We start from the raw sequence: 18,722 nt of genomic DNA, 5'->3' as shown, positions 1-18,722 counted from the left end.
TGTGTGTGAGTGTGGAGGGAGGGGGATGTGTGTGAGGGTGGAGGGTGGAGGATGTGAGAGACGGTGGAGGGATAGGGATGTGGGTGACTGTGGAGGGAGAGGCACGTGAATGAGGGTGCATGGAGGGTCATGTGAGTGACTGTGTTGTCCCTCTCTCTGGGCCCGGGAACGTGTGGCAGCTCCAGGGAGTGTGCTTGTGGCTCAGATAAATCTCCCCCTCCCTGAACCCCGGGCTTCAGTCAGTGAGGAGCTGCACTCCCGCACTCTCCGCCCGGTCTCACTGCCTGGTATCACCGCCCGGTCCATCCCCTGGGTCACCTCATAAGAACATACAAAATAGGAGCAGGGCTGGGCCATCCGGCCCCTCGATCCTGCTCCGCCATTCAATAAGATCATGGCTGATCTTCAACCTCAACTCCACTTTCCCGTCTGATCCCCATATCCCTTGAGTCAATTACAGTCCAAAAATCTCTCAATCTCAGCCTTGAATATACTCAACGATTGACCATCCACAGCCCCCCGGGGAAAAAGAAATCCAAAGGTTCACAACCCTCTGAATGAAGACATTTCTCCTCATCTTATTCCTAAAAGTCTGACCCCGTATCCTGAGACTATGCCCCCTTGTTCTAGACTATCCAGCCAGGGGAAACAACCTCTCAGCATCGACCCTGTCAAAACCCCAATGAATCTTATATGATTCAATAATATCACCTCTCATTCTTCTAAACTCCAGAGAGTATCGGCCCATTCTACTCAATCTCTCCTCATAGGACAACCCTCTCATCCCAGGAATCAATCCAGTGAACCCATCTTGCACTGCCTGTAAGACAAGTATATCCTTCCATAGATAAAGAGACCAAAAGTGTACACAGTACTCCAGGTGAGGTCTCATCAAAGCCCGATACAATTCTCGGAAGAATTCCTTACTCTTGAACTCCAACCCCCTTGCAATAAAGGCCAAAATGCTATTTGCCTTCATGATTGTTTGCTGTACCTGCATGTTAACTTTCTTTGTTTCTTGTACGAGGACACCTCTGAACGCTAAAATGTAACAGTTTCTCACCATTTAAAAAATATTCTGTTTTTCTTTGCTTCGGACAAAAGTGAATAACCTCACATTTCCCCACATTATACTCTATCTGCCATATTTTTGCCCACTCACTGAAGCTGTCTATATCACTTTGCAGACTCTTTGTGTCATCCTCATTGCTTACTTTCCCACCTAGCTTTGTATCGTCAGCAAACTTGGATACACAGCACTCGGTGCCTTCATCTAAGTCATTAATATAGATTGTAAATAGCTGAGGCCCCAGCACTGATCCTTGTGGCACTCCACTGGTTACAGCCTGCCAACCTGAAAATGAATCGTTTATCCCGACTCTCTGTTTTCTGTTCGTGAACCAATTCTCAATCCTCAATATTAGCCCAACCCAATGAGCCCTTCTCTTGTGTAACAAACTATTGTGTGGCAATTTATTGACTGCCTTTTGAAAATCGAAATAAGCAACATCCGCTAGTTCCCCTTTATCTACCCTGCTCGTGACATCCTCAAAAAACTCCTACAGAGATTCGCATAGGCGAGTGACTTCCGCCCGTTCTATTATTTTTTTATTCGTTCATGGGATGTGGGCATCGCTGGCGAGGCCAGCATTTATTGCCCAGCCCTAATTGCCCTTGAGAAGGTGGTGGTAAGCCGCCTTCTTCAACCGCTGCAGTCTGTGTGGTGAAGGTTCTCCCACAGTGCTGATCGGAAGGGAGGTTCTATTCTATTGGTTCATAACAAGCGGGCGTGGGGCTGTGTGTGGGACCAGGCACTGATTGGCGGGTGGGGTTATCAATCACTTGTTTTGAACCAATGGAAGTGGCGGAATCAATGAGCGGCATTCATTTCTGCAGCGAGGGAAAGTGCAGATTAGATTCTCCTTCACACCGTCAGGATTGGTCTCATTTTCTGCCCTGCCATTATTAGATCTCCCGGTGAATGACGAAGTGATTGAGAAAAGTAAACAGGGATTGTAGACTGAGGAACAACAGCAGGTGAATCAGCACAGGATTGTGAGAGCAGCAACCAGAGATAACCCTTCCGATTCAAAGAGCTTCCGCAGATCGACTGGGGAGAAAGGTAAGAGAAAGTGTCATTTCCTCAAATGAACACTGGTCCTGTAGACAGTCCACAAAGGTTACAAGGTAAAGGGGGAAATGGCGAGAATGAGACTGGGAGAGTCTAATCACCGAGTACAATTATCCAGCATGAGGCAGTGCAATGAAATGTGAAGTGAGATCAGTTTCTGTCTCAAATCACACAGTCACAAATGAATCTTGTGTGTGTTTTAGAGTGAAGGGGTTTGATCGAAGAGATGACTCCAGTCTGATGCGGAGCCCATCAGGTTTAAAGTGTCTCCCCGCCCCCTGCACCAACTTGGAAAGAACCCACCTTTCTTGTCTCCATAATATCGATATTATACTGTGTTTTAATGTAATGCCAGACAGTGTTACTGAATTCAAATATATTTCATATCCATCAAAATCAACCATCTTACAATTCTGAACTGGATACTGGGTTTTGCTTAATATTATTTCCCATCAGTAAATCTATTTCTGGATTTCACACTTGCAGTTGAATTAAATGATTATCATTTAAATATAAACTGGTGATAAAATGATACGCAAATCTTATTTAATGGATTGTAAAAATTCTTCCAATTGATTATTTTGTGTGTTGTCAGAATAATGTTCTGGGTGATCACCTGATCCAGCCTCTGCCGAGGATTCTTTTTAATAAACTGAGAGCGATGTTTGTCCCGATACAATCCAGATTCATTTCCTTGCTCTTTGATTCGATAGAAGTGTTCAAAATCATGGCGATTTAGATTAAGTAAATAAAGTGGAACAGTTCCCATTGGCGGAAGGGTCACGAACCAGATGACACACATTTAAGTTGCTTGGCGAAAGAACCAAATGCAGTGAGTTTAATGATCTGGAATGCGCTGCCTGACAGGATGGTGGAAGCAGATTCAAAAGCGAATTGGATAAATTGTGCAAGGGAAAATATTTGCAGGTCTACGTGGAAAGAGCGGGGGAATGGGATTAAATGTAATGCTCTGACTAAGAGCCGGCACAGGCTCGATGGCCTGAATGGTCTCCTTCGATGCTGTAATCATTCCGTTATTCTATCCAATTCCTTTTTCAAGTTACTATTGAATCTGCTTCCACCACCCGTTCAGGTAGTCCAGTCCAGATCATAATATCTGGCCACATCAAAATGCAAATCTCTTCATCTCCCCCCGCCTGCTTCTTTTGTCAATTATCTTAAATCTGTGTCCCCTGGTTATCGACACATATTAATCTTAAAAGCCTTTTTCTAACCATCCGTTTATCGATTTATAATTATGTTTAATCTAACTTAACAGGTATAAATAGAGGACCGTGTTTTCAAAATATCAGTGAGAGACAGGCCCTTGAGATTAATGTACAAGTCTGGCGTGTCATGCAACTTTCATATTACAAAGCGATCATAAATAATACCGTTGTTAAGAAATGGCGGGGTGAAAATATGTTTTTGAAAAACAAGCATAATTGCAGCGACACAAAGTTCAAAACACTTTTTTTCCATTTGGCAGCTGGAAGTTGCCAGCGAACTCAAGGAACGGAAACGAGATCTGTTGCATTGCCCGTCTCTGCTGACAACGGTTTGTAAACTGGAGAATGGGTGTAAAGTAGATCAGTTGCATCGCCCCCCTCTGCTGACTGAGGTTTGTAAACTGGAGAGTGGGGGGTAAAGTAGATCTGCTGCATCGCCCCCCTCTGCTGACTGAGGTTTGTAAACTGGAGAATGGGTGTAAAGTAGATCTGTTGCATCGCCCCCCCTCTGCTGACTCAGGTTTGTAACCTGGAGACTGGGGTAAAGTAGATCTGTTGCATCGCCCCCCTCTGCTGACTGAGGTTTGTAACCTGGAGACTGGGCGGTAAAGGAGATCTGTTGCATCGCCCCCCTCTGCTGACTGCGGTTTGTATCCTGGAGACTGGGGGGTAAAGTAGATCTGTTGCATCGCCCCCCTCTGCTGACTGCGGTTTGTAACCTGGAGACTGGGGGGTAAAGTAGATCTGTTGCATCGCCCGCCTCTGCTGACTGCGGTTTGTATCCTGGAGACTGGGGGGTAAAGTAGATCTGTTGCATCGCCCCCCTCTGCTGACTGCGGTTTGTAACCTGGAGACTGGGGGGTAAAGTAGATCTGTTGCATCGCCCCACTCAACTGACTGAGGTTTGTAACCTGGAGACTGGGGGGGTAAAGTAGATCTGTTGCATCGCCCCCCTCTGCTGACTGAGGTTTGTAACCTGGAGACTGGGGGGTAAAGTAGATCTGTTGCATCGCCCCCCTCTGCTGACTGAGGCTTGTAACCTGGAGACTGGGGGGTAAAGTAGATCTGTTGCATCTCCCCACTCTGCTGACAGCGGTTTGTAACCTGGAGAATGGGGGGTAAAGTAGATCTGTTGCATCTCCCCCCTCTGCTGACTGCGGTTTGAAACCTGGAGACTGGGGGGTAAAGTAGATCTGCTGCATCGCCCCCCTCTGCTGACTGCGGTTTGAAACCTGGAGACTGGGGGGTAAAGTAGATCAGTTGCATCGCCCGCCTCATCTGGCTGCGGTTTGTATCCTGGAGACTGGGGGGTAAAGTAGATCTGTTGCATCGCCCACCTCTGCTGACAGAGGTTTATAAACTGGAGAATGGGTGTAAAGTAGATCAGTTGCATCGCCCCCATCTGCTGACTGAGGTTTTAAACTGGAGAGTGGGGGGTAAAGTAGATCTGCTGCATCGCCCCCCTCTGCTGACTGAGGTTTGTAAACTGGAGAATGGGTGTAAAGTAGATCTGTTGCATCGCCCCCCTCTGCTGACTGAGGTTTGTAACCTGGAGACTGGGCGGTAAAGGAGATCTGTTGCATCGCCCCGCCTCTGCTGACTGCGGTTTGTATCCTGGAGACTGGGGGGTAAAGTAGATCTGTTGCATCGCCCCCCTCTGCTGACTGCGGTTTGTAACCTGGAGACTGGGGGGTAAAGTAGATCTGTTGCATCGCCCGCCTCTGCTGACTGCGGTTTGTAACCTGGAGACTGGGGGGTAAAGTAGATCTGTTGCATCGCCCCCCTCTGCTGACTGAGGCTTGTAACCTGGAGACTGGGGGGGGGGGGGTGGGTAAAGTAGATCTGTTGCATCGCCCCCCTCTGCTGACTGATGCTTGTAACCTGGAGACTGGGGGGTAAAGTAGATCTGTTGCATCTCCCCCCTCTGCTGACAGCGGTTTGTAACCTGGAGAATGGGGGGTAAAGTAGATCTGTTTCATCGCCCCACTCTGCTGACTGCGGTTTGAAACCTGGAGACTGGGGGGTAAAGTAGATCTGTTGCATCGCCCCCCTCTGCTGACTGAGGCTTGTAACCTGGAGACTGGGGGGTAAAGTAGATCTGTTGCATCGCCCACCTCTGCTGACTGAGGTTTGTAACCTGGTGACTGGGGGGTAAAGTAGATCTGTTGCATCTCCCCCCTCTGCTGACTGAGGTTTGTAACTTGGAGACTGGGGGGTAAAGTAGATCTGTTTCATCGCCACACTCTGCTGACTGTGGTTTGTAACCTGGAGACTGGGGGGTAAAGTAGATCTGTTGCATCGCCCCCCTCAGCTTACTGAGGCTTGTAACCTGGAGACTGGGGGGTAAAGTAGATCTGTTGCATCTCCCCCCTCTGCTGACAGCGGTTTGTAACCTGGAGAATGGGGGGTAAAGTAGATCTGTTGCATCGCCCACCTCTGCTGACTGAGGTTTGTAACCTGGTGACTGGGGGGTAAAGTAGATCTGTTGCATCGCCCCACTCTGCTGACTGTGGTTTGTAACCTGGAGACTGGGGGGTAAAGTAGATCTGTTGCATCGCCCCCCTCTGCTGACTGAGGCTTGTAACCTGGAGATTGGGGGGTAAAGTAGATTTGCTGCATCGCCCCCCTCTGCTGACTGAGGTTTGTTACCTGGAGACTGGGGGGTAAAGTAGATCTGTTGCATCGCCCCCCTCTGCTGACTGCGATTTGTAACCTGGAGACTGGGGGGTAAAGTAGATTTGTTGCATCGCCCCCCTCTGCTGACTGAGGCTTGAACCTGGAGACTGGGGGGTAAAGTAGATCTGTTGCATCGCCCTCCTCTGCTGACAGCGGTTTGTAACGTGGAGACTGGGGGGTAAAGTAGATCTGTTGCATCTCCCCCCTCTGCTGACTGCGGTTTGTAACCTGGAGACTGGGAGTTTAAGTCGATCAGTTGCATCGCCCCCCTCTGCTGACTGAGGTTTGGAACCTGGAGACTGGGGGGTAAACTAGATCTGTTGCATCTCCCCCCTCTGCTGACTGAGGTTTGTAACTTGGAGACTGGGGGGTAAAGTAGATCTGTTTCATCGCCCCACTCTGCTGACTGTGGTTTGTAACCTGGAGACTGGGGGGTAAAGTAGATCTGTTGCATCGCCCCCCTCTGCTGACTGAGGCTTGTAACCTGGAGATTGGGGGGTAAAGTAGATTTGCTGCATCGCCCCCCTCTGCTGACTGAGGTTTGTAACCTGGAGACTGGGGGGTAAAGTAGATCTGTTGCATCGCCCCCCTCTGCTGACTGAGGTTTGTAACCTGGAGACTGGGGGGTAAAGTAGATCTGTTGCATCGCCCATCTCTGCTGACTGAGGTTTGTAACCTGGTGACTGGGGGGTAAAGTAGATCTGTTGCATCTCCCCCCTCTGCTGACTGAGGTTTGTAACTTGGAGACTGGGGGGTAAAGTAGATCTGTTTCATCGCCCCACTCTGCTGACTGTGGTTTGTAACCTGGAGACTGGGGGGTAAAGTAGTTCTGTTGCATCGCCCCCCTCTGCTGACTGAGGCTTGTAACCTGGAGATTGGGGGGTAAAGTAGATTTGCTGCATCGCCCCCCTCTGCTGACTGAGGTTTGTAACCTGGCGACTGGGGGGTAAAGTAGATTTGTTGCATCGCCCCCCTCTGCTGACTGAGGCTTGAACCTGGAGACTGGGGGATAAAGTAGATCTGTTGCATCGCCCTCCTCTGCTGACAGCGGTTTGTAACCTGGAGAATGGGGGGGGGGGGGTAAAGTAGATCTGTTGCTTCGCCCCCCTCTGCTGACTGCGGTTTGTAACCTGGAGACTGGGAGTTTAAGTAGATCAGTTGCATCGCCCCCCTCTGCTGACTGAGGTTTGTAACCTGGAGACTGGGGGGTAAAGTAGATCTGTTGCATCTCCCCCCTCTGCTGACTGAGGATTGTAACTTGAAGACTGGGGGGTAAAGTAGATCTGTTTCATCGCCCCACTCTGCTGACTGTGGTTTGTAACCTGGAGACTGGGGGGTAAAGTAGATCTGTTGCATCGCCCCCCTCTGCTGACTGAGGTTTGTAACCTGGAGACTGGGGGGTAAAGTAGATCTGCTGCATCGCCCTCCTCTGCTGACTGAGGTTTGTAACCTGGAGACTGGGGGGTAAAGTAGATCTGTTGTATCGCCCCCCTCTGCTGACAACGGTTTGTAACCTGGAGACTGGGAGGTAAAGTAGATCTGTTGCATCGCCCCATTCTGCTGACTGAGGTTTGTAACCTGGAGACTGGGGGGTAAAGTAGATTTGTTGCATCGCCCCCCTCTGCTGACTGAGGCTTGAACCTGGAGACTGGGGGGTAAAGTAGATCTGTTGCATCTCCCCCCTCTGCTGACTGAGGTTTGTAACCTGGAGACTGGGGGGTAAAGTCGATCTGTTGCATCGCCCCCCTCTGCTGAATGGGTCGATATGAGGAAGAGGTTTCTGATACTTTGCCCCGAGACGCCACTTGCAGTGTCTGATCCAACCAGTGTTATGGACACGTGTCTTCTGGGAATTTAACTTGTTCAGTCCCAGTCTGTGTCGTGTTTTAGAAGTTGTTGATGGTTCAAGGTTGGGTTTCATCATCCTGCCGCTTGTCCCCTACACACAAAATACACACAGATACTCAGTCACTCACTGATATACAGAGGCATCGTCTCTCTCACACACGTTCACTCAGAGTCACTCACTGATATACAGAGGCATCCTCTCTCTCACACACGTTCACTCAGAGTCACTCACTGATATACAGAGGCATCGTCTCTCTCACACACGTTCACTCAGAGTCACTCACTGATATACAGAGGCATCCTCTCTCACACACTCACTCCGAGTCACTCACTGATATACAGAGGCATCCTCTCTCTCACACACACTCACTCATTCACTGATATACGGAGGCACCCTCGCTCACACTCACTCATTCACTGATAGACAGAGGCATCCTCTCTCTCACTCTCACTCACTGATATACGCACACATCCTTTCTCACTGTGTCTCTTACACGGTACCCTGCCATTGTGTGGTGACCCAGTGCCTTCCCCAAAGTGTTTGATACTGTATCATTACCCGTGTGTTTCACTCCAAACCCAATGACATTATATAGGAACAGGAGGAGGCCGTTCAGCCACTCGAGCCTGTTACACTGGAATTGGGGGAGGCCGTTCAGCCCCTCGAGCTTGTTACACAGGAACAGAAGGAGGCCGTTCAGCCCCTCGAGCCTGTTACACAGGAACAGGAGGAGGCCATCCGGCCCCTCGAGCCTGTTACACAGGAACAGGAGGAGGCCATTCAGCCCCTCGAGCCTGTTATACTGGAACAGGAGGAGGCCATTCAACCCCTCGAGCCGGTTACACCGGAACAGGGGGAGTCCGTTCAGCTCCTCGAGGTTGTTACACAGGAAAAGGAGGAGGCCATTCATCCCCTCGATCCTTTCCCGCCATTCTATTAAATCGTAACCGATCTGTACTTCAACTTCCTATCACCTCAACACACCTAATAAAAGGGTAGATTTGATTCCCTGTTACTTTGTACTGAAAACAGAATCTGACTCTATTGGGGAAACTGGAAACCAGGGACACAGACAGACTAAGTGAGTGAGGAAAACTGTGGGAGATGGTGTTTAATGTGGGCAAGTGTGAGGTCATCCACTTTGGATCAGAAAAAGACAAATCGGAATATTTTCTGAATGGGAAGAGTGTGGGAACTGTGGATGAGCAGAGAAATTTAGGGGTCCAAGTACACAAATCTCTAAAACCCAGTGGGCAGGTACACGAAGTGATCAAAAAGACTAATGTAATGTTGGCCTTTATCTCAAGGGCTGGAATATGAAGTGGAGGAAGTTATGTTACATCTTTCCATAGCTCTGGTTAGAGCCCGTCGAGAGCTCGATCAATCAATGAGGTAGATTTTAAGGAGCGTCTTGAAGGATTAGAGAGAGGCGCAGAGGTTTAGCGAGGAAATTCCAGAGCTTGGGGTCCAGGCAGCAGAAGGCACGGCCGCCAGTGGTGAAGCAATGGAAATGGGGGGATCGGCAAGAGGCGAGATTTGTAGGAGCGCATAGATCGCGGAGGGTTGTAGGGCTGGAGGAGGTTACAGAGATGGGGAGGGGGGAGGGTCGTGCACGGATTTCAAAACCAGGATGAGAATTTTAAAATGGAGGCGTTCCCAGACCGTGTGCCAATGTAGGTCAGTGAGCAAAGCGGGTGATGGGTGAACGGGACTTTGTGCGAGTTCTGACATGGGCAGCAGAGTTTAGGATGTTTATGGAGGGTGGAAGATGGGAGGACGGGCAGGAGAGTATTGGAATAGTGGAGTCTGGAGGTGAGAAAGGGATGGATGAGTCTGATTAACCGTCTGATTCACACTCCCGCCAGGGGGAGGATGGCGGTGGATTGAGATGATGGCGGTGGATTGAGATGATAGCGGTGGATGGGGACCGGTTGATCTTCTCCAGGGGGAGGATGGCGGTGGATTGAGATGATGGAGATGGATGGGGACCGGTTGATCTTCTCCAGGGGGAGGATGGCGGTGGATTGAGATGATGGCGGTGGATGGGGACCGGTTGATCCTCTCCAGGGGGAGGATGGCGGTGGATTGAGATGATGGCGGTGGATGGGGACCGGTTGATCGTCTCCAGGGGGAGGATGGCGGTGGATTGAGATGATGGCGGTGAATGGGGACCGGTTGATCTTCTCCAGGGGCAGGATGGCGGTGGATTGAGATGATGGCGGTGGATTGGGACCGGTTGATCTTCTCCAGGGGGAGGATGGCGGTGGATTGAGATGATGGCGGTGGATAGGGACCGGATGATCCTCTCCAGGGGGAGGATGGCGGTGGATTGAGATGATGGCGGTGGATTGAGATGATGGCGGAGGATAGGGACCAGTTGATCGTCTCCAGTCCCCTGGATTCTTCCATCAGTCAGGTCGCGACCCCGCCGGATTGCTGACATCACACAAGCGCGCTGCATCCGGGCCCGCGCTGAGTCGGTGAAACGGCCGAAAGGGTTTAAAAATCTGGAGACACGTGACCCTTTCTGCGGTCGGTCAATCAACTGAGAGAGGGCGGTGCCTGTGGGGGAGGCGTTCATTTGTCCCGAGTGTGCAGTGCGCAGACCCTGCCCCGGAAGGGCCCCGGGGGAGGAGTCAGTTGGGGATGACAGGGGGACGGACTTGTCAATCGGGTTTGATCCAATAGGGACAAAATCTATGGGGGGAGTTGGAGAATGAGAGAGAGCCCCTGACATTAATCAGTGATGGGTGGGGAGGGGGGAGAGGGAGGAGGGGGGAGAGGGAGGAGGGGGGAGAGGGAGGAGGGGGGAGAGGGAGAATGAGAGAGAGCCCCTGACTTTAATTAGTGATGGGTGGGGGGAGGGGGAGAATGAGAGAGAGCCCCTTACTTCAATCAGTGATGTGTGGCGGGAGGGGGGAGGGAGAATGAGAGAGAGCCCCTTACTTTAATCAGTGATGGAGGGGGGAGCGGGAGAATGAGAGAGAGCCACTGACTTGAATCAGTGATGGGCGGGGGGAGGGGGAGAGGGAGAATGAGAGAGAGCCTCTGACTTGAATCAGTGATGGGCGGGGGGAGGGGGAGAGGGAGAATGAGAGAGACACCATTACTTTAATCAGTGATGGGTGGAGAGAGAGGGAGAATGAGTGAGAGCCCCTTACTTTAATCAGTGATGGGTGGAGGGAGAGGGAGAGGGAGAATGAGTGAGAGCCCCTTACTTTAATTAGTGTTGGGTGGAGTGAGGGGGAGAGGGCGAATGAGAGAGAGCCCCTTACTTTAATCAGTGAAGTTTGGGGGGAGGGGGAGAGGGAGAATGAGAGAGCCCCTTACCTTAATCAGTGATGGGTGGGGGGAGAGGGAGAGGGAGAATGCGAGAGAGCCCCTTACTTTAATCAGTGATGGTTGGGGGGAGACGGAGCGGGAGAATGAGCGAGAGCCCCTTCCTTTAATCAGTGATGGGTGGGGGGAGAGGGAGAATGAGAGCGAGCCCCTTAATTTAATCAGTGATGGGTGGGGGGAGAGGGAGAGGGAGAATGAGAGAGCCCCTTACTTTTATCAGTGAAGGGTGGTGGGAGGGGGAGAAGGAGAATGAGAGAGAGCCCCTCACTTTAATCAGTGATGGGGGAAGGGTGAGAGAGAGAATGAGAGAGAGCCCCTTCCCTTAATCAGTGATGGGTGGGGGGAGAGGGAGTGGGAGAATGCGAGAGAGCCCCTTACTTTAATCAGTGATGGGTGGGGGGAGGGTGAGAGGGAGAATGATAGGGAGCCCCTCACTTTAATCAGTGATGGGTGGGGGGAGAGTGGAGAGGGAGAATGAGATAGAGCCCCTTACTTTAATCATTGATGTGTGGGGGGAGTTGTGGATGGAGAATGAGAGAGAGACCCTTACTTTCATCAGTGATGGGTGGGGGAGGGGGCAGAGGGAGTATGAGAGCGAGCCCTTAACTTTCATCAGTGATTGGCGGGGGGAGGGGGAGAGGGAGAATGAGAGAGAGCCCCTCACTTTAATCAGTGATGGGGGAGGGGTGAGAGGGAGAATGAGAGAGAGCCCTCAACTTTAATCAGTGATGGGTGGGGGGAGGGGGAGAGGGAGAATGAGAGAGAGCCCCTGACTTTAATCAGTGATGGGTGGGGGGAGGGGGAGATTGAATGAGAGAGAGCCCCTTCCTTTAATCAGTGATGGGTGGGGGGAGTTTTGAGGGAGAATGAGAGAGAGCCCCTTACTTCAATCAGTGTTGGGTGGAGGGAGGGGGAGAGGGAGAATGAGAGAGAGCCCCTTACTTTAATCATTGATTGGCGGGGTGAGAGGGAGAGGGAGAATGAGAGAGAGCCCCTTACTTTAATCAATGATGGGAGGGGGGAGAGGGAGAATGAGAGAGAGCCCCTTACTTTATTCAGTGATGGGTGGGGGTAGGGGAGAGGGAGAATGAGAGAGAGCCCCTTACTTTAATCAGTGATGGATGGGGGTAGAGGGAGAGGGAGATTGAGAGAGAGCCCCTTACTTTCGTCAGTGATGGGTGGGGGGAGAGGGAGAGGGAGAATGAGAGAGTGCCCCTTAATTTAATCAGTGATGGGCGGGGGTTAGAGGGAGAATGTGAGGCAGCCCCTAACTTTAATCATTGATGGGCGGGGGTTGGAGGGAGAATGAGAGGGATCCCCTTACTTTAATCAGGAATGGGTGAGTGGAGGGGGGAGAGGGAGAATGAGAGAGAGCACCTTACTTTAATCAGTGATGGGTGGGGGGAGGGGGAGAGGGAGAATGAGAGAGAGACCCTGACTTCAATCAGTGATGGGTGTGGGGAGGGGGAGAGGGAGAATGACAGAGTGCCCTCTACTTTAATCAGTGATGGGCGGTCGGAGGGGGAGAGGAAGAATGAGAGGGAGCCCCTTACTTTAATCAGCGATGGGCGGAGGGAGAGGGAGAATGACAGAGAGCCCCTCACTTCAATCAGTGATGGGCGGGGGGAGAGGGGAGTGGGAGCCCCTTACTTCAATCAGTGATGGGCGGGGGGAGGGGGGAGAGGGAGAATGAGAGAGAGCCCCTGAAATTAATCAGTGATCGGTAGGAGGAGAGGGAGAATGAGACAGAGCCCCTTATTTTCATCAGTGATGGGTGGGGGGAGAGGGAGAATGAGAGAGAGCCCCTTACTTTTTTCAGTGTTGGCTGGGGTGGGGAGAGAGGGAGAATGAGAGAGAGCCCCTTACTTTAATCAGTGATGGGTGGGGTGAGGGGGGAGAGGGAGAATGAGAGAGATCCCCTCACTTTAATCAGTGATGGGTGGGGGGAGAGGGGAGAGGGAGAATGAGAGAGAGCCCCTTACTTTCATCAGTGATGGGTTGGGGGAGAGGGAGAGGGAGAATGAGAGAGAGCCCCTTACTTTCGTCAGTGATGGGTGGGGGGAGAGGGAGAGGGAGAACGAGAGAGTGTCCCTTAATTTAATCAGTGATGGGCGGGGGATAGAGGGAGAATGAGAGGTTGCCCCGAACTATAATCATTGATGGGCGGGGGTTAGAGGGAGAATGAGAGGGAGCCCCTTACTTTAATCAGGAATGGTTGAGTCGAGGGGGGAGAGGGAGAATGAGAGAGAGCCCCTCACTTTAATCAGTGATGGATGGGGGGAGAGTGGAGAGGGAGAATGAGAGAGAGCCCCTTACTTTAATCAGTGATGTGTGGGGGGAGTTGCAGAGGGAAAATGAGAGAGAGAGACCCTTACTTTCATCAGTGATGGGTGGGGGAGGGGGCAGAGGGAGTATGAGCGCGAGCCCTGAACTTCAATCAGTGATTGGCGGGGGGAGGGGGAGAGGGAGAATGAGAGAGAGCCCCTTACTTTCATCAGTGATGGGTGGGGGGAGAGTGGAGAGGGAGAATGAGAGAGAGCCCCTCACTTTAATCAGTGATGTGTGGGGGGAGAGGGAGAGGGAGAATGAGAGAGCCCCTTACTTTAATCAGTGATGGGTGGGGGGAGAGGGAGAGGGAGAATGAGAGAGAGCCCCTTACTTTAATCAGTGATGGGCGGGGGGAGAGGGAGAGGGAGAATGAGAGAGCCCCTTACTTTAATCAGTGAAGGGTGGTGGGAGAGGGAGAGGGAGAATGAGAGAGAGCCCCTTACTTTAATCAGTGAAGGGTGGTGGGAGGGGAAGGGGGAGAGGGAGAGGGAGAATGAGAGAGAGCCCCTTACTTTAATCAGTGATGGGTGGGGGGAGAGGGAGAGGGAGAATGAGAGAGAGCCCCTTACTTTCATCAGTGATGGGTGGGGGGAGAGGGAGAGGGAGAATGAGAGAGAGCCCCTTACTTTAATCAGTGATGGGTGGGGGGAGAGGGAGAGGGAGAATGAGAGAGAGCCCCTTACTTTAATCAGTGATGGGCGGTGGGAGGGGGAGTGGAAGAGGGAGAATGAGAGAGAGCCCCTTACTTTAATCAGTGATGGGCGGTGGGAGGGGGAGTGGGAAAGGGAGAATGAGAGAGAGCCCCTTACTTTAATCAGTGATGGGTGGGGGGAGGGCGGAGAGGGAGAATGAGAGTGAGCCCCTTACTTTAATCAGTGATGGGTCGGGGGAGGCGGGAGAGGAAGAATGAGAGAGAGCCCCTTACTTAAATCAGTGATGGGTGGAGGGAGAGGGGCGAGGGAGAATGAGAGAGAGCCCCTCACTTTAATCGGTGATGGGGAGGGGGAGAGGGAGAATGAGAGAGAGCCCCTGACTTTAATCAGTGATGGGTCGGGGAAGGGGTGAGAGGAAGAATGAGAGGGACCACTTACTTCAATCAGTGATGGGTCGGGGGAGAGGGAGAATGAGAGAGAGCCCCTTACTTTCATCAGTGATGGGTGGGGGAGGGGGAGAGGGAGAATGACAGAGTGCCCCCTACTTTAATCAGTGATGGGTGGGGGGAGGGGGGAGAAGGAGAGGGAGAATGAGAGAAAGCCCCTGACTTTAATCAGTGATGGGTGGGGGGAGAGGGAGAATGAGAGAGAGCCCCTTACTTTAATCAGTGATGGGTCGGGGGAGGGGGGAGAGGAAGAATGAGAGAGAGCCCGTTACTTTAATCAGTGATGGGTGGGGGGAGTGGGAGAGGGAGAATGAGAGAGAGCCCCTTCCTTTATTCAGTGATGTGTGGGTGGAGTGGGAGAGGAAGAATGAGAGAGAGCCCCTTACTTTAATCAGTGATGTGTGGGGGGAGTGGGAGAGGGAGAATGAGAGAGAGACCCTTACTTTATTCAGTGATGGGTCGGGGGAGGGGGGAGAGGAAGAATGAGAGAGAGCCCCTTACTTTATTCAGTGATGGGTCGGGGGAGGGGGGAGAGGAAGAATGAGAGAGAGCCCCTTACTTTAATCAGTGATGGGGAGGGGGAGAGGGAGAATGAGAAAGAGCCCCTTGCTTTAATCAGTGATGCGTGGGGGGAGTGGGGAGGGAGAATGAGAGAGAGCCCCGAACTTAAATCAGTGATGGGTGGGGGGAGTGGGAGAGGGAGAATGAGAGAGAGCCCCTGACTTTAATCAGTGATGTGTCGGGGGAGTGGGAGAGGGAGAATGAGAGAGAGCCCCTGACTTTAATCAGTGATGGGTGGGGGAGGGGAGAGAGGGAGAATGAGAGAGAGCCCCTTATTTCAATCAGTGATGGGTCGGGGGAGAGGGAGAATGAGAGAAAGCCCCTGACTTAAATCAGTAATGGGTGGGGGAGGGGAGAGAGGGAGAATGAGAGAGAGCCCCTGACTTTAATCAGTGATGGGTGGGGGGGAGGGAGAATGAGAGAGAGCCCCTGACTTTAATCAGTGATGGGTGTGGGGAGGGGGAGAGGGAGAATGAGAGAGAGAGCCCCTCACTTTCATCAGTGATGGGTGGGGGAGGGGGAGAGGGAGAATGAAAGAGTGCACCCTACTTTAATCAATGATGGGTGGGGGGAGTGTGAGAATGAGAGAGAGCCCCTTACTTTAATCAGTGATGGGTCGGGGGAAGGGGGAGAGGAAGAATGAGAGAGAGCCCCTTACTTTAATCAGTGATGGGTGAGGGAGGGGAAGAGGGAGAATGAGAGAGAGCCCCTTACTTTAATCAGTGATGGGTGGGGGAGGGGGAGAGTGAGAATGAAAAAGTGCCCCCTACTTTAATCAGTGATGGGTGGGGGGAGAGGGAGAATGAGAGAGAGCCCCTTACTTTAATCAGTGATGGGTGGGGGAGGGGGAGAGGGAGAATGAGAGAGAGCCCCTTACTTTAATCAGTGATGTGTCGGGGGAGAGGGAGAATGAGAGAGAGCCCCTTACTTTAATCAGTGATGGGTGGGGGGAGGGAGAATGAGAGAGAGCCCCTGACTTTAATCAGTGATGGGTGTGGGGAGGGGGAGAGGGAGAATGAGAGAGAGCCCCTGACTTTCATCAGTGATGGGTGGGGGAGGGGGAGATGGAGAATGAAAGAGTGCCCCCTACGTTCATCAGTGATGGGTGGGGGGAGAGGGAGAATGAGAGAGAGCCCCTTCCTTTAATCAGTGATGCGTAGGGGGAGGGGGGAGAGGAAGAATGAGAGAGAGCCCCTTACTTTAATCAGTGATGCGTGGGGGGAGGGGGGAGGGAGAATGAGAGAGAGCCCCAAACTTAAATCATTAATGGGTGGGGGAGGGGGAGAGGGAGAATGAGAGAGAGCCCCTTCCTTTAATCAGTGAATGGCGGGGGGAGAGGGAGAATGAGAGAGAGCCCCTTACTTTAATCAGCGATGGGTGGGGGAGGGGGGTGAGGGAGAATGAGAGAGAGCCCCTTACTTTAATCAGTGATGGGTGGGGGAGTGGGAGAGGGAGAATGAGAGAGAGGCTCTTCCTTTCATCAGCGATGGGCGGGGGGAGAGCGAGAACGACAGAGAGCCGCTTACTTCAAACAGTGATGGGTGGGGGGAGAGGGGAGAGGGAGAATGAGGGGGTGCCCCTTTCTTTAATTAGTGATGGGTGGGGGGAGGGGGAGGGGGAGGGGGAGAGGGAGAATGAGAGAGAGCCCCTGACTTTAATCAGTGATGGGGGGGGGAGGGTGGAGAGGGAGAATGAGAGAGAGCCCCTTACTTTAATCAGTGATGTGTGGGGGGAGTGGGAGAGGGAGAATGAGAGAGAGCCCCTTACTTTATTCAGCGATGGGTAGGGGGAGGGGGAGGGGTAGGGGGGAGAGGAAAAATGAGAGAGAGCCCCTTATTTTAATCAGTGATGGGTAGGGGGGAGTGGGAGAGGGAGAATGAGAGAGAGACCCTTACTTTCATCAGTGATGGGTGGGGGAGGGGGAGAGGGAGAATGAGAGAGAGCCCCTTCCTTTAATCAGTGAATGGCGGGAGGAGACGGAGAATGAGAGAGAGCCCCTTACTTTAATCAGTGATGGGTGGAGGGAGAGGGAGAATGAGAGAGAGCCCCTTACTTTAATCAGTGATGGGTGGGGGTGAGGTGGAGGGAGAATGAGAGAGAGCCCCTTACTTTAATCAGTGATGGGTGGAGGGAGAGGGGGAGAGGGAGAATGAGAGAGAGCCCCTCACTTTAATCAGTGATGGGTGGGGGATGAGGGGAGAGGGAGAATGAGAGAGAGCCCCTTACTTTAATCAGTGATGTGTGAGGGGAATGGGAAAGGGAGGATGAGAGAGAGCCCCTTACTTTATTCAGTGATGGGTCGGGGGAGGGGGGAGAGGAAGAATGAGAGAGAGCCCCTTACTTAAATCGGTGATGGGGAGGGTGAGAGGGAGAATTAGAGAGAGCCCCTTACTTTAATCAGTGATTGGTCGGGGGAGGGGTGAGAGGAAGAATGAGAGAGAGCCCCTTCCTTCAATCAATGATGGGTCGGGGGAGAGGGAGAATGAGAGAGAGCCCCTCACTTAAATCAGTAATGGGTGGGGGGAGGGGGGAGAGGGAGAATGAGAGAGAGCCCCTTACTTTCATCAGTGATGGGTCGGGGGAGAGGGAGAATGAGAGAGAGCCCCTTACTTTAATCAGTGATGGGTGGGGGGGAGGGAGAATGAGAGAGAGCCCCTGACTTTCATCAGTGATGGGTGTGGGAGGGGGAGAGGGAGAATGAGAGAGAGCCCCTTACTTTAATCAGTGATGGGTGGGGGGGAGGGAGAATGAGAGAGAGCCCCTGACTTTCATCAGTGATGGGTGTGGGGAGGGGGAGAGGGAGAATGAGAGAGAGTGCCTCACTTTCATCAGTGATGGGTGGGGGAGGGAGAGAGGGAGAATGAGAGAAAGCCCCTGACTTTTATCAGTGATGGGTGGGGGGAGAGGGAGAATGAGAGAGAGCCCCTTCCTTTAATCAGTGATGTGTCGGGGGAGGGGGGAGTGGAAGAATGATAGAGAGCCCCTTACCTTAATCAGTGATGGGTCGGGGGCAGGGGGAGAGGAAGAAAGAGAGAGAGCCCCTTACTTTAATCAGTGATGGGTGGGGGGAGGGGGGAGAGGAAGAATGAGAGAGAGCCCCTTACTTTAATCAGTGATATGTGGGGGGAGTGGGAGAGGGAGAATGAGAGACAGCCCCTTACTTTAATCAGTGATGGGTACGGGGAGGGGGGAGAGGAAGAATGAGAGAGAGCCCCTTACTTTAATCAGTGATGCGTGGGGGGAGTGGGGAGGGAGAATGAGAGAGAGCCCCGAACTTAAATCAGTAATGGGTGGGGGGAGGGGGAGAGAGAGAATGAGAGAGAGCCTCTTACTTTAATCAGTGAAGTGTGGGGGGAGTGGGAGAGGGAGAATGAGAGAGAGACCCTTACTTTATTCAGTGATGGGTCGGGGGAGGGGGGAGAGGACGAATGAGAGAGAGCCCCTGACTTTAATCAGTGATGGGTGGGGGGAGGGTGGAGAGGGAGAATGAGAGAGAGCCCCTTACTTTAA

At 52.2% G+C, this 18,722-nt stretch overlaps 1 protein-coding gene across 5 annotated transcripts in view; it reads left to right on the top strand.

Annotated features, from left to right (window-relative positions):
- LOC137314026 (NACHT, LRR and PYD domains-containing protein 3-like) overlaps positions 1–18,722 on the top strand; it is a 64,936-nt gene that overhangs the window by 5,648 nt on the left and 40,566 nt on the right. For 4 of the 5 annotated variants that reach the window (XM_067979728.1, XM_067979724.1, XM_067979723.1 and 1 more), the window contains exon 2: positions 1,970–2,122. The gene's annotated coding sequence lies outside the window, so the exon portion shown is untranslated. Of the gene's footprint in view, positions 1–1,969; positions 2,123–3,625; positions 3,690–18,722 lie in introns of those variants that run through there. The other variant, XM_067979727.1, reaches the window with a different exon arrangement.

The sequence above is a fragment of the Heptranchias perlo genome, unplaced genomic scaffold (assembly GCF_035084215.1).
Source record: "Heptranchias perlo isolate sHepPer1 unplaced genomic scaffold, sHepPer1.hap1 HAP1_SCAFFOLD_50, whole genome shotgun sequence".
NCBI classification, from domain to species: Eukaryota; Metazoa; Chordata; class Chondrichthyes; order Hexanchiformes; family Hexanchidae; genus Heptranchias; species Heptranchias perlo.
The sequence above is the reverse complement of the archived record's forward strand: the minus strand, read 5'-3'. Positions and strand labels throughout refer to the sequence as shown.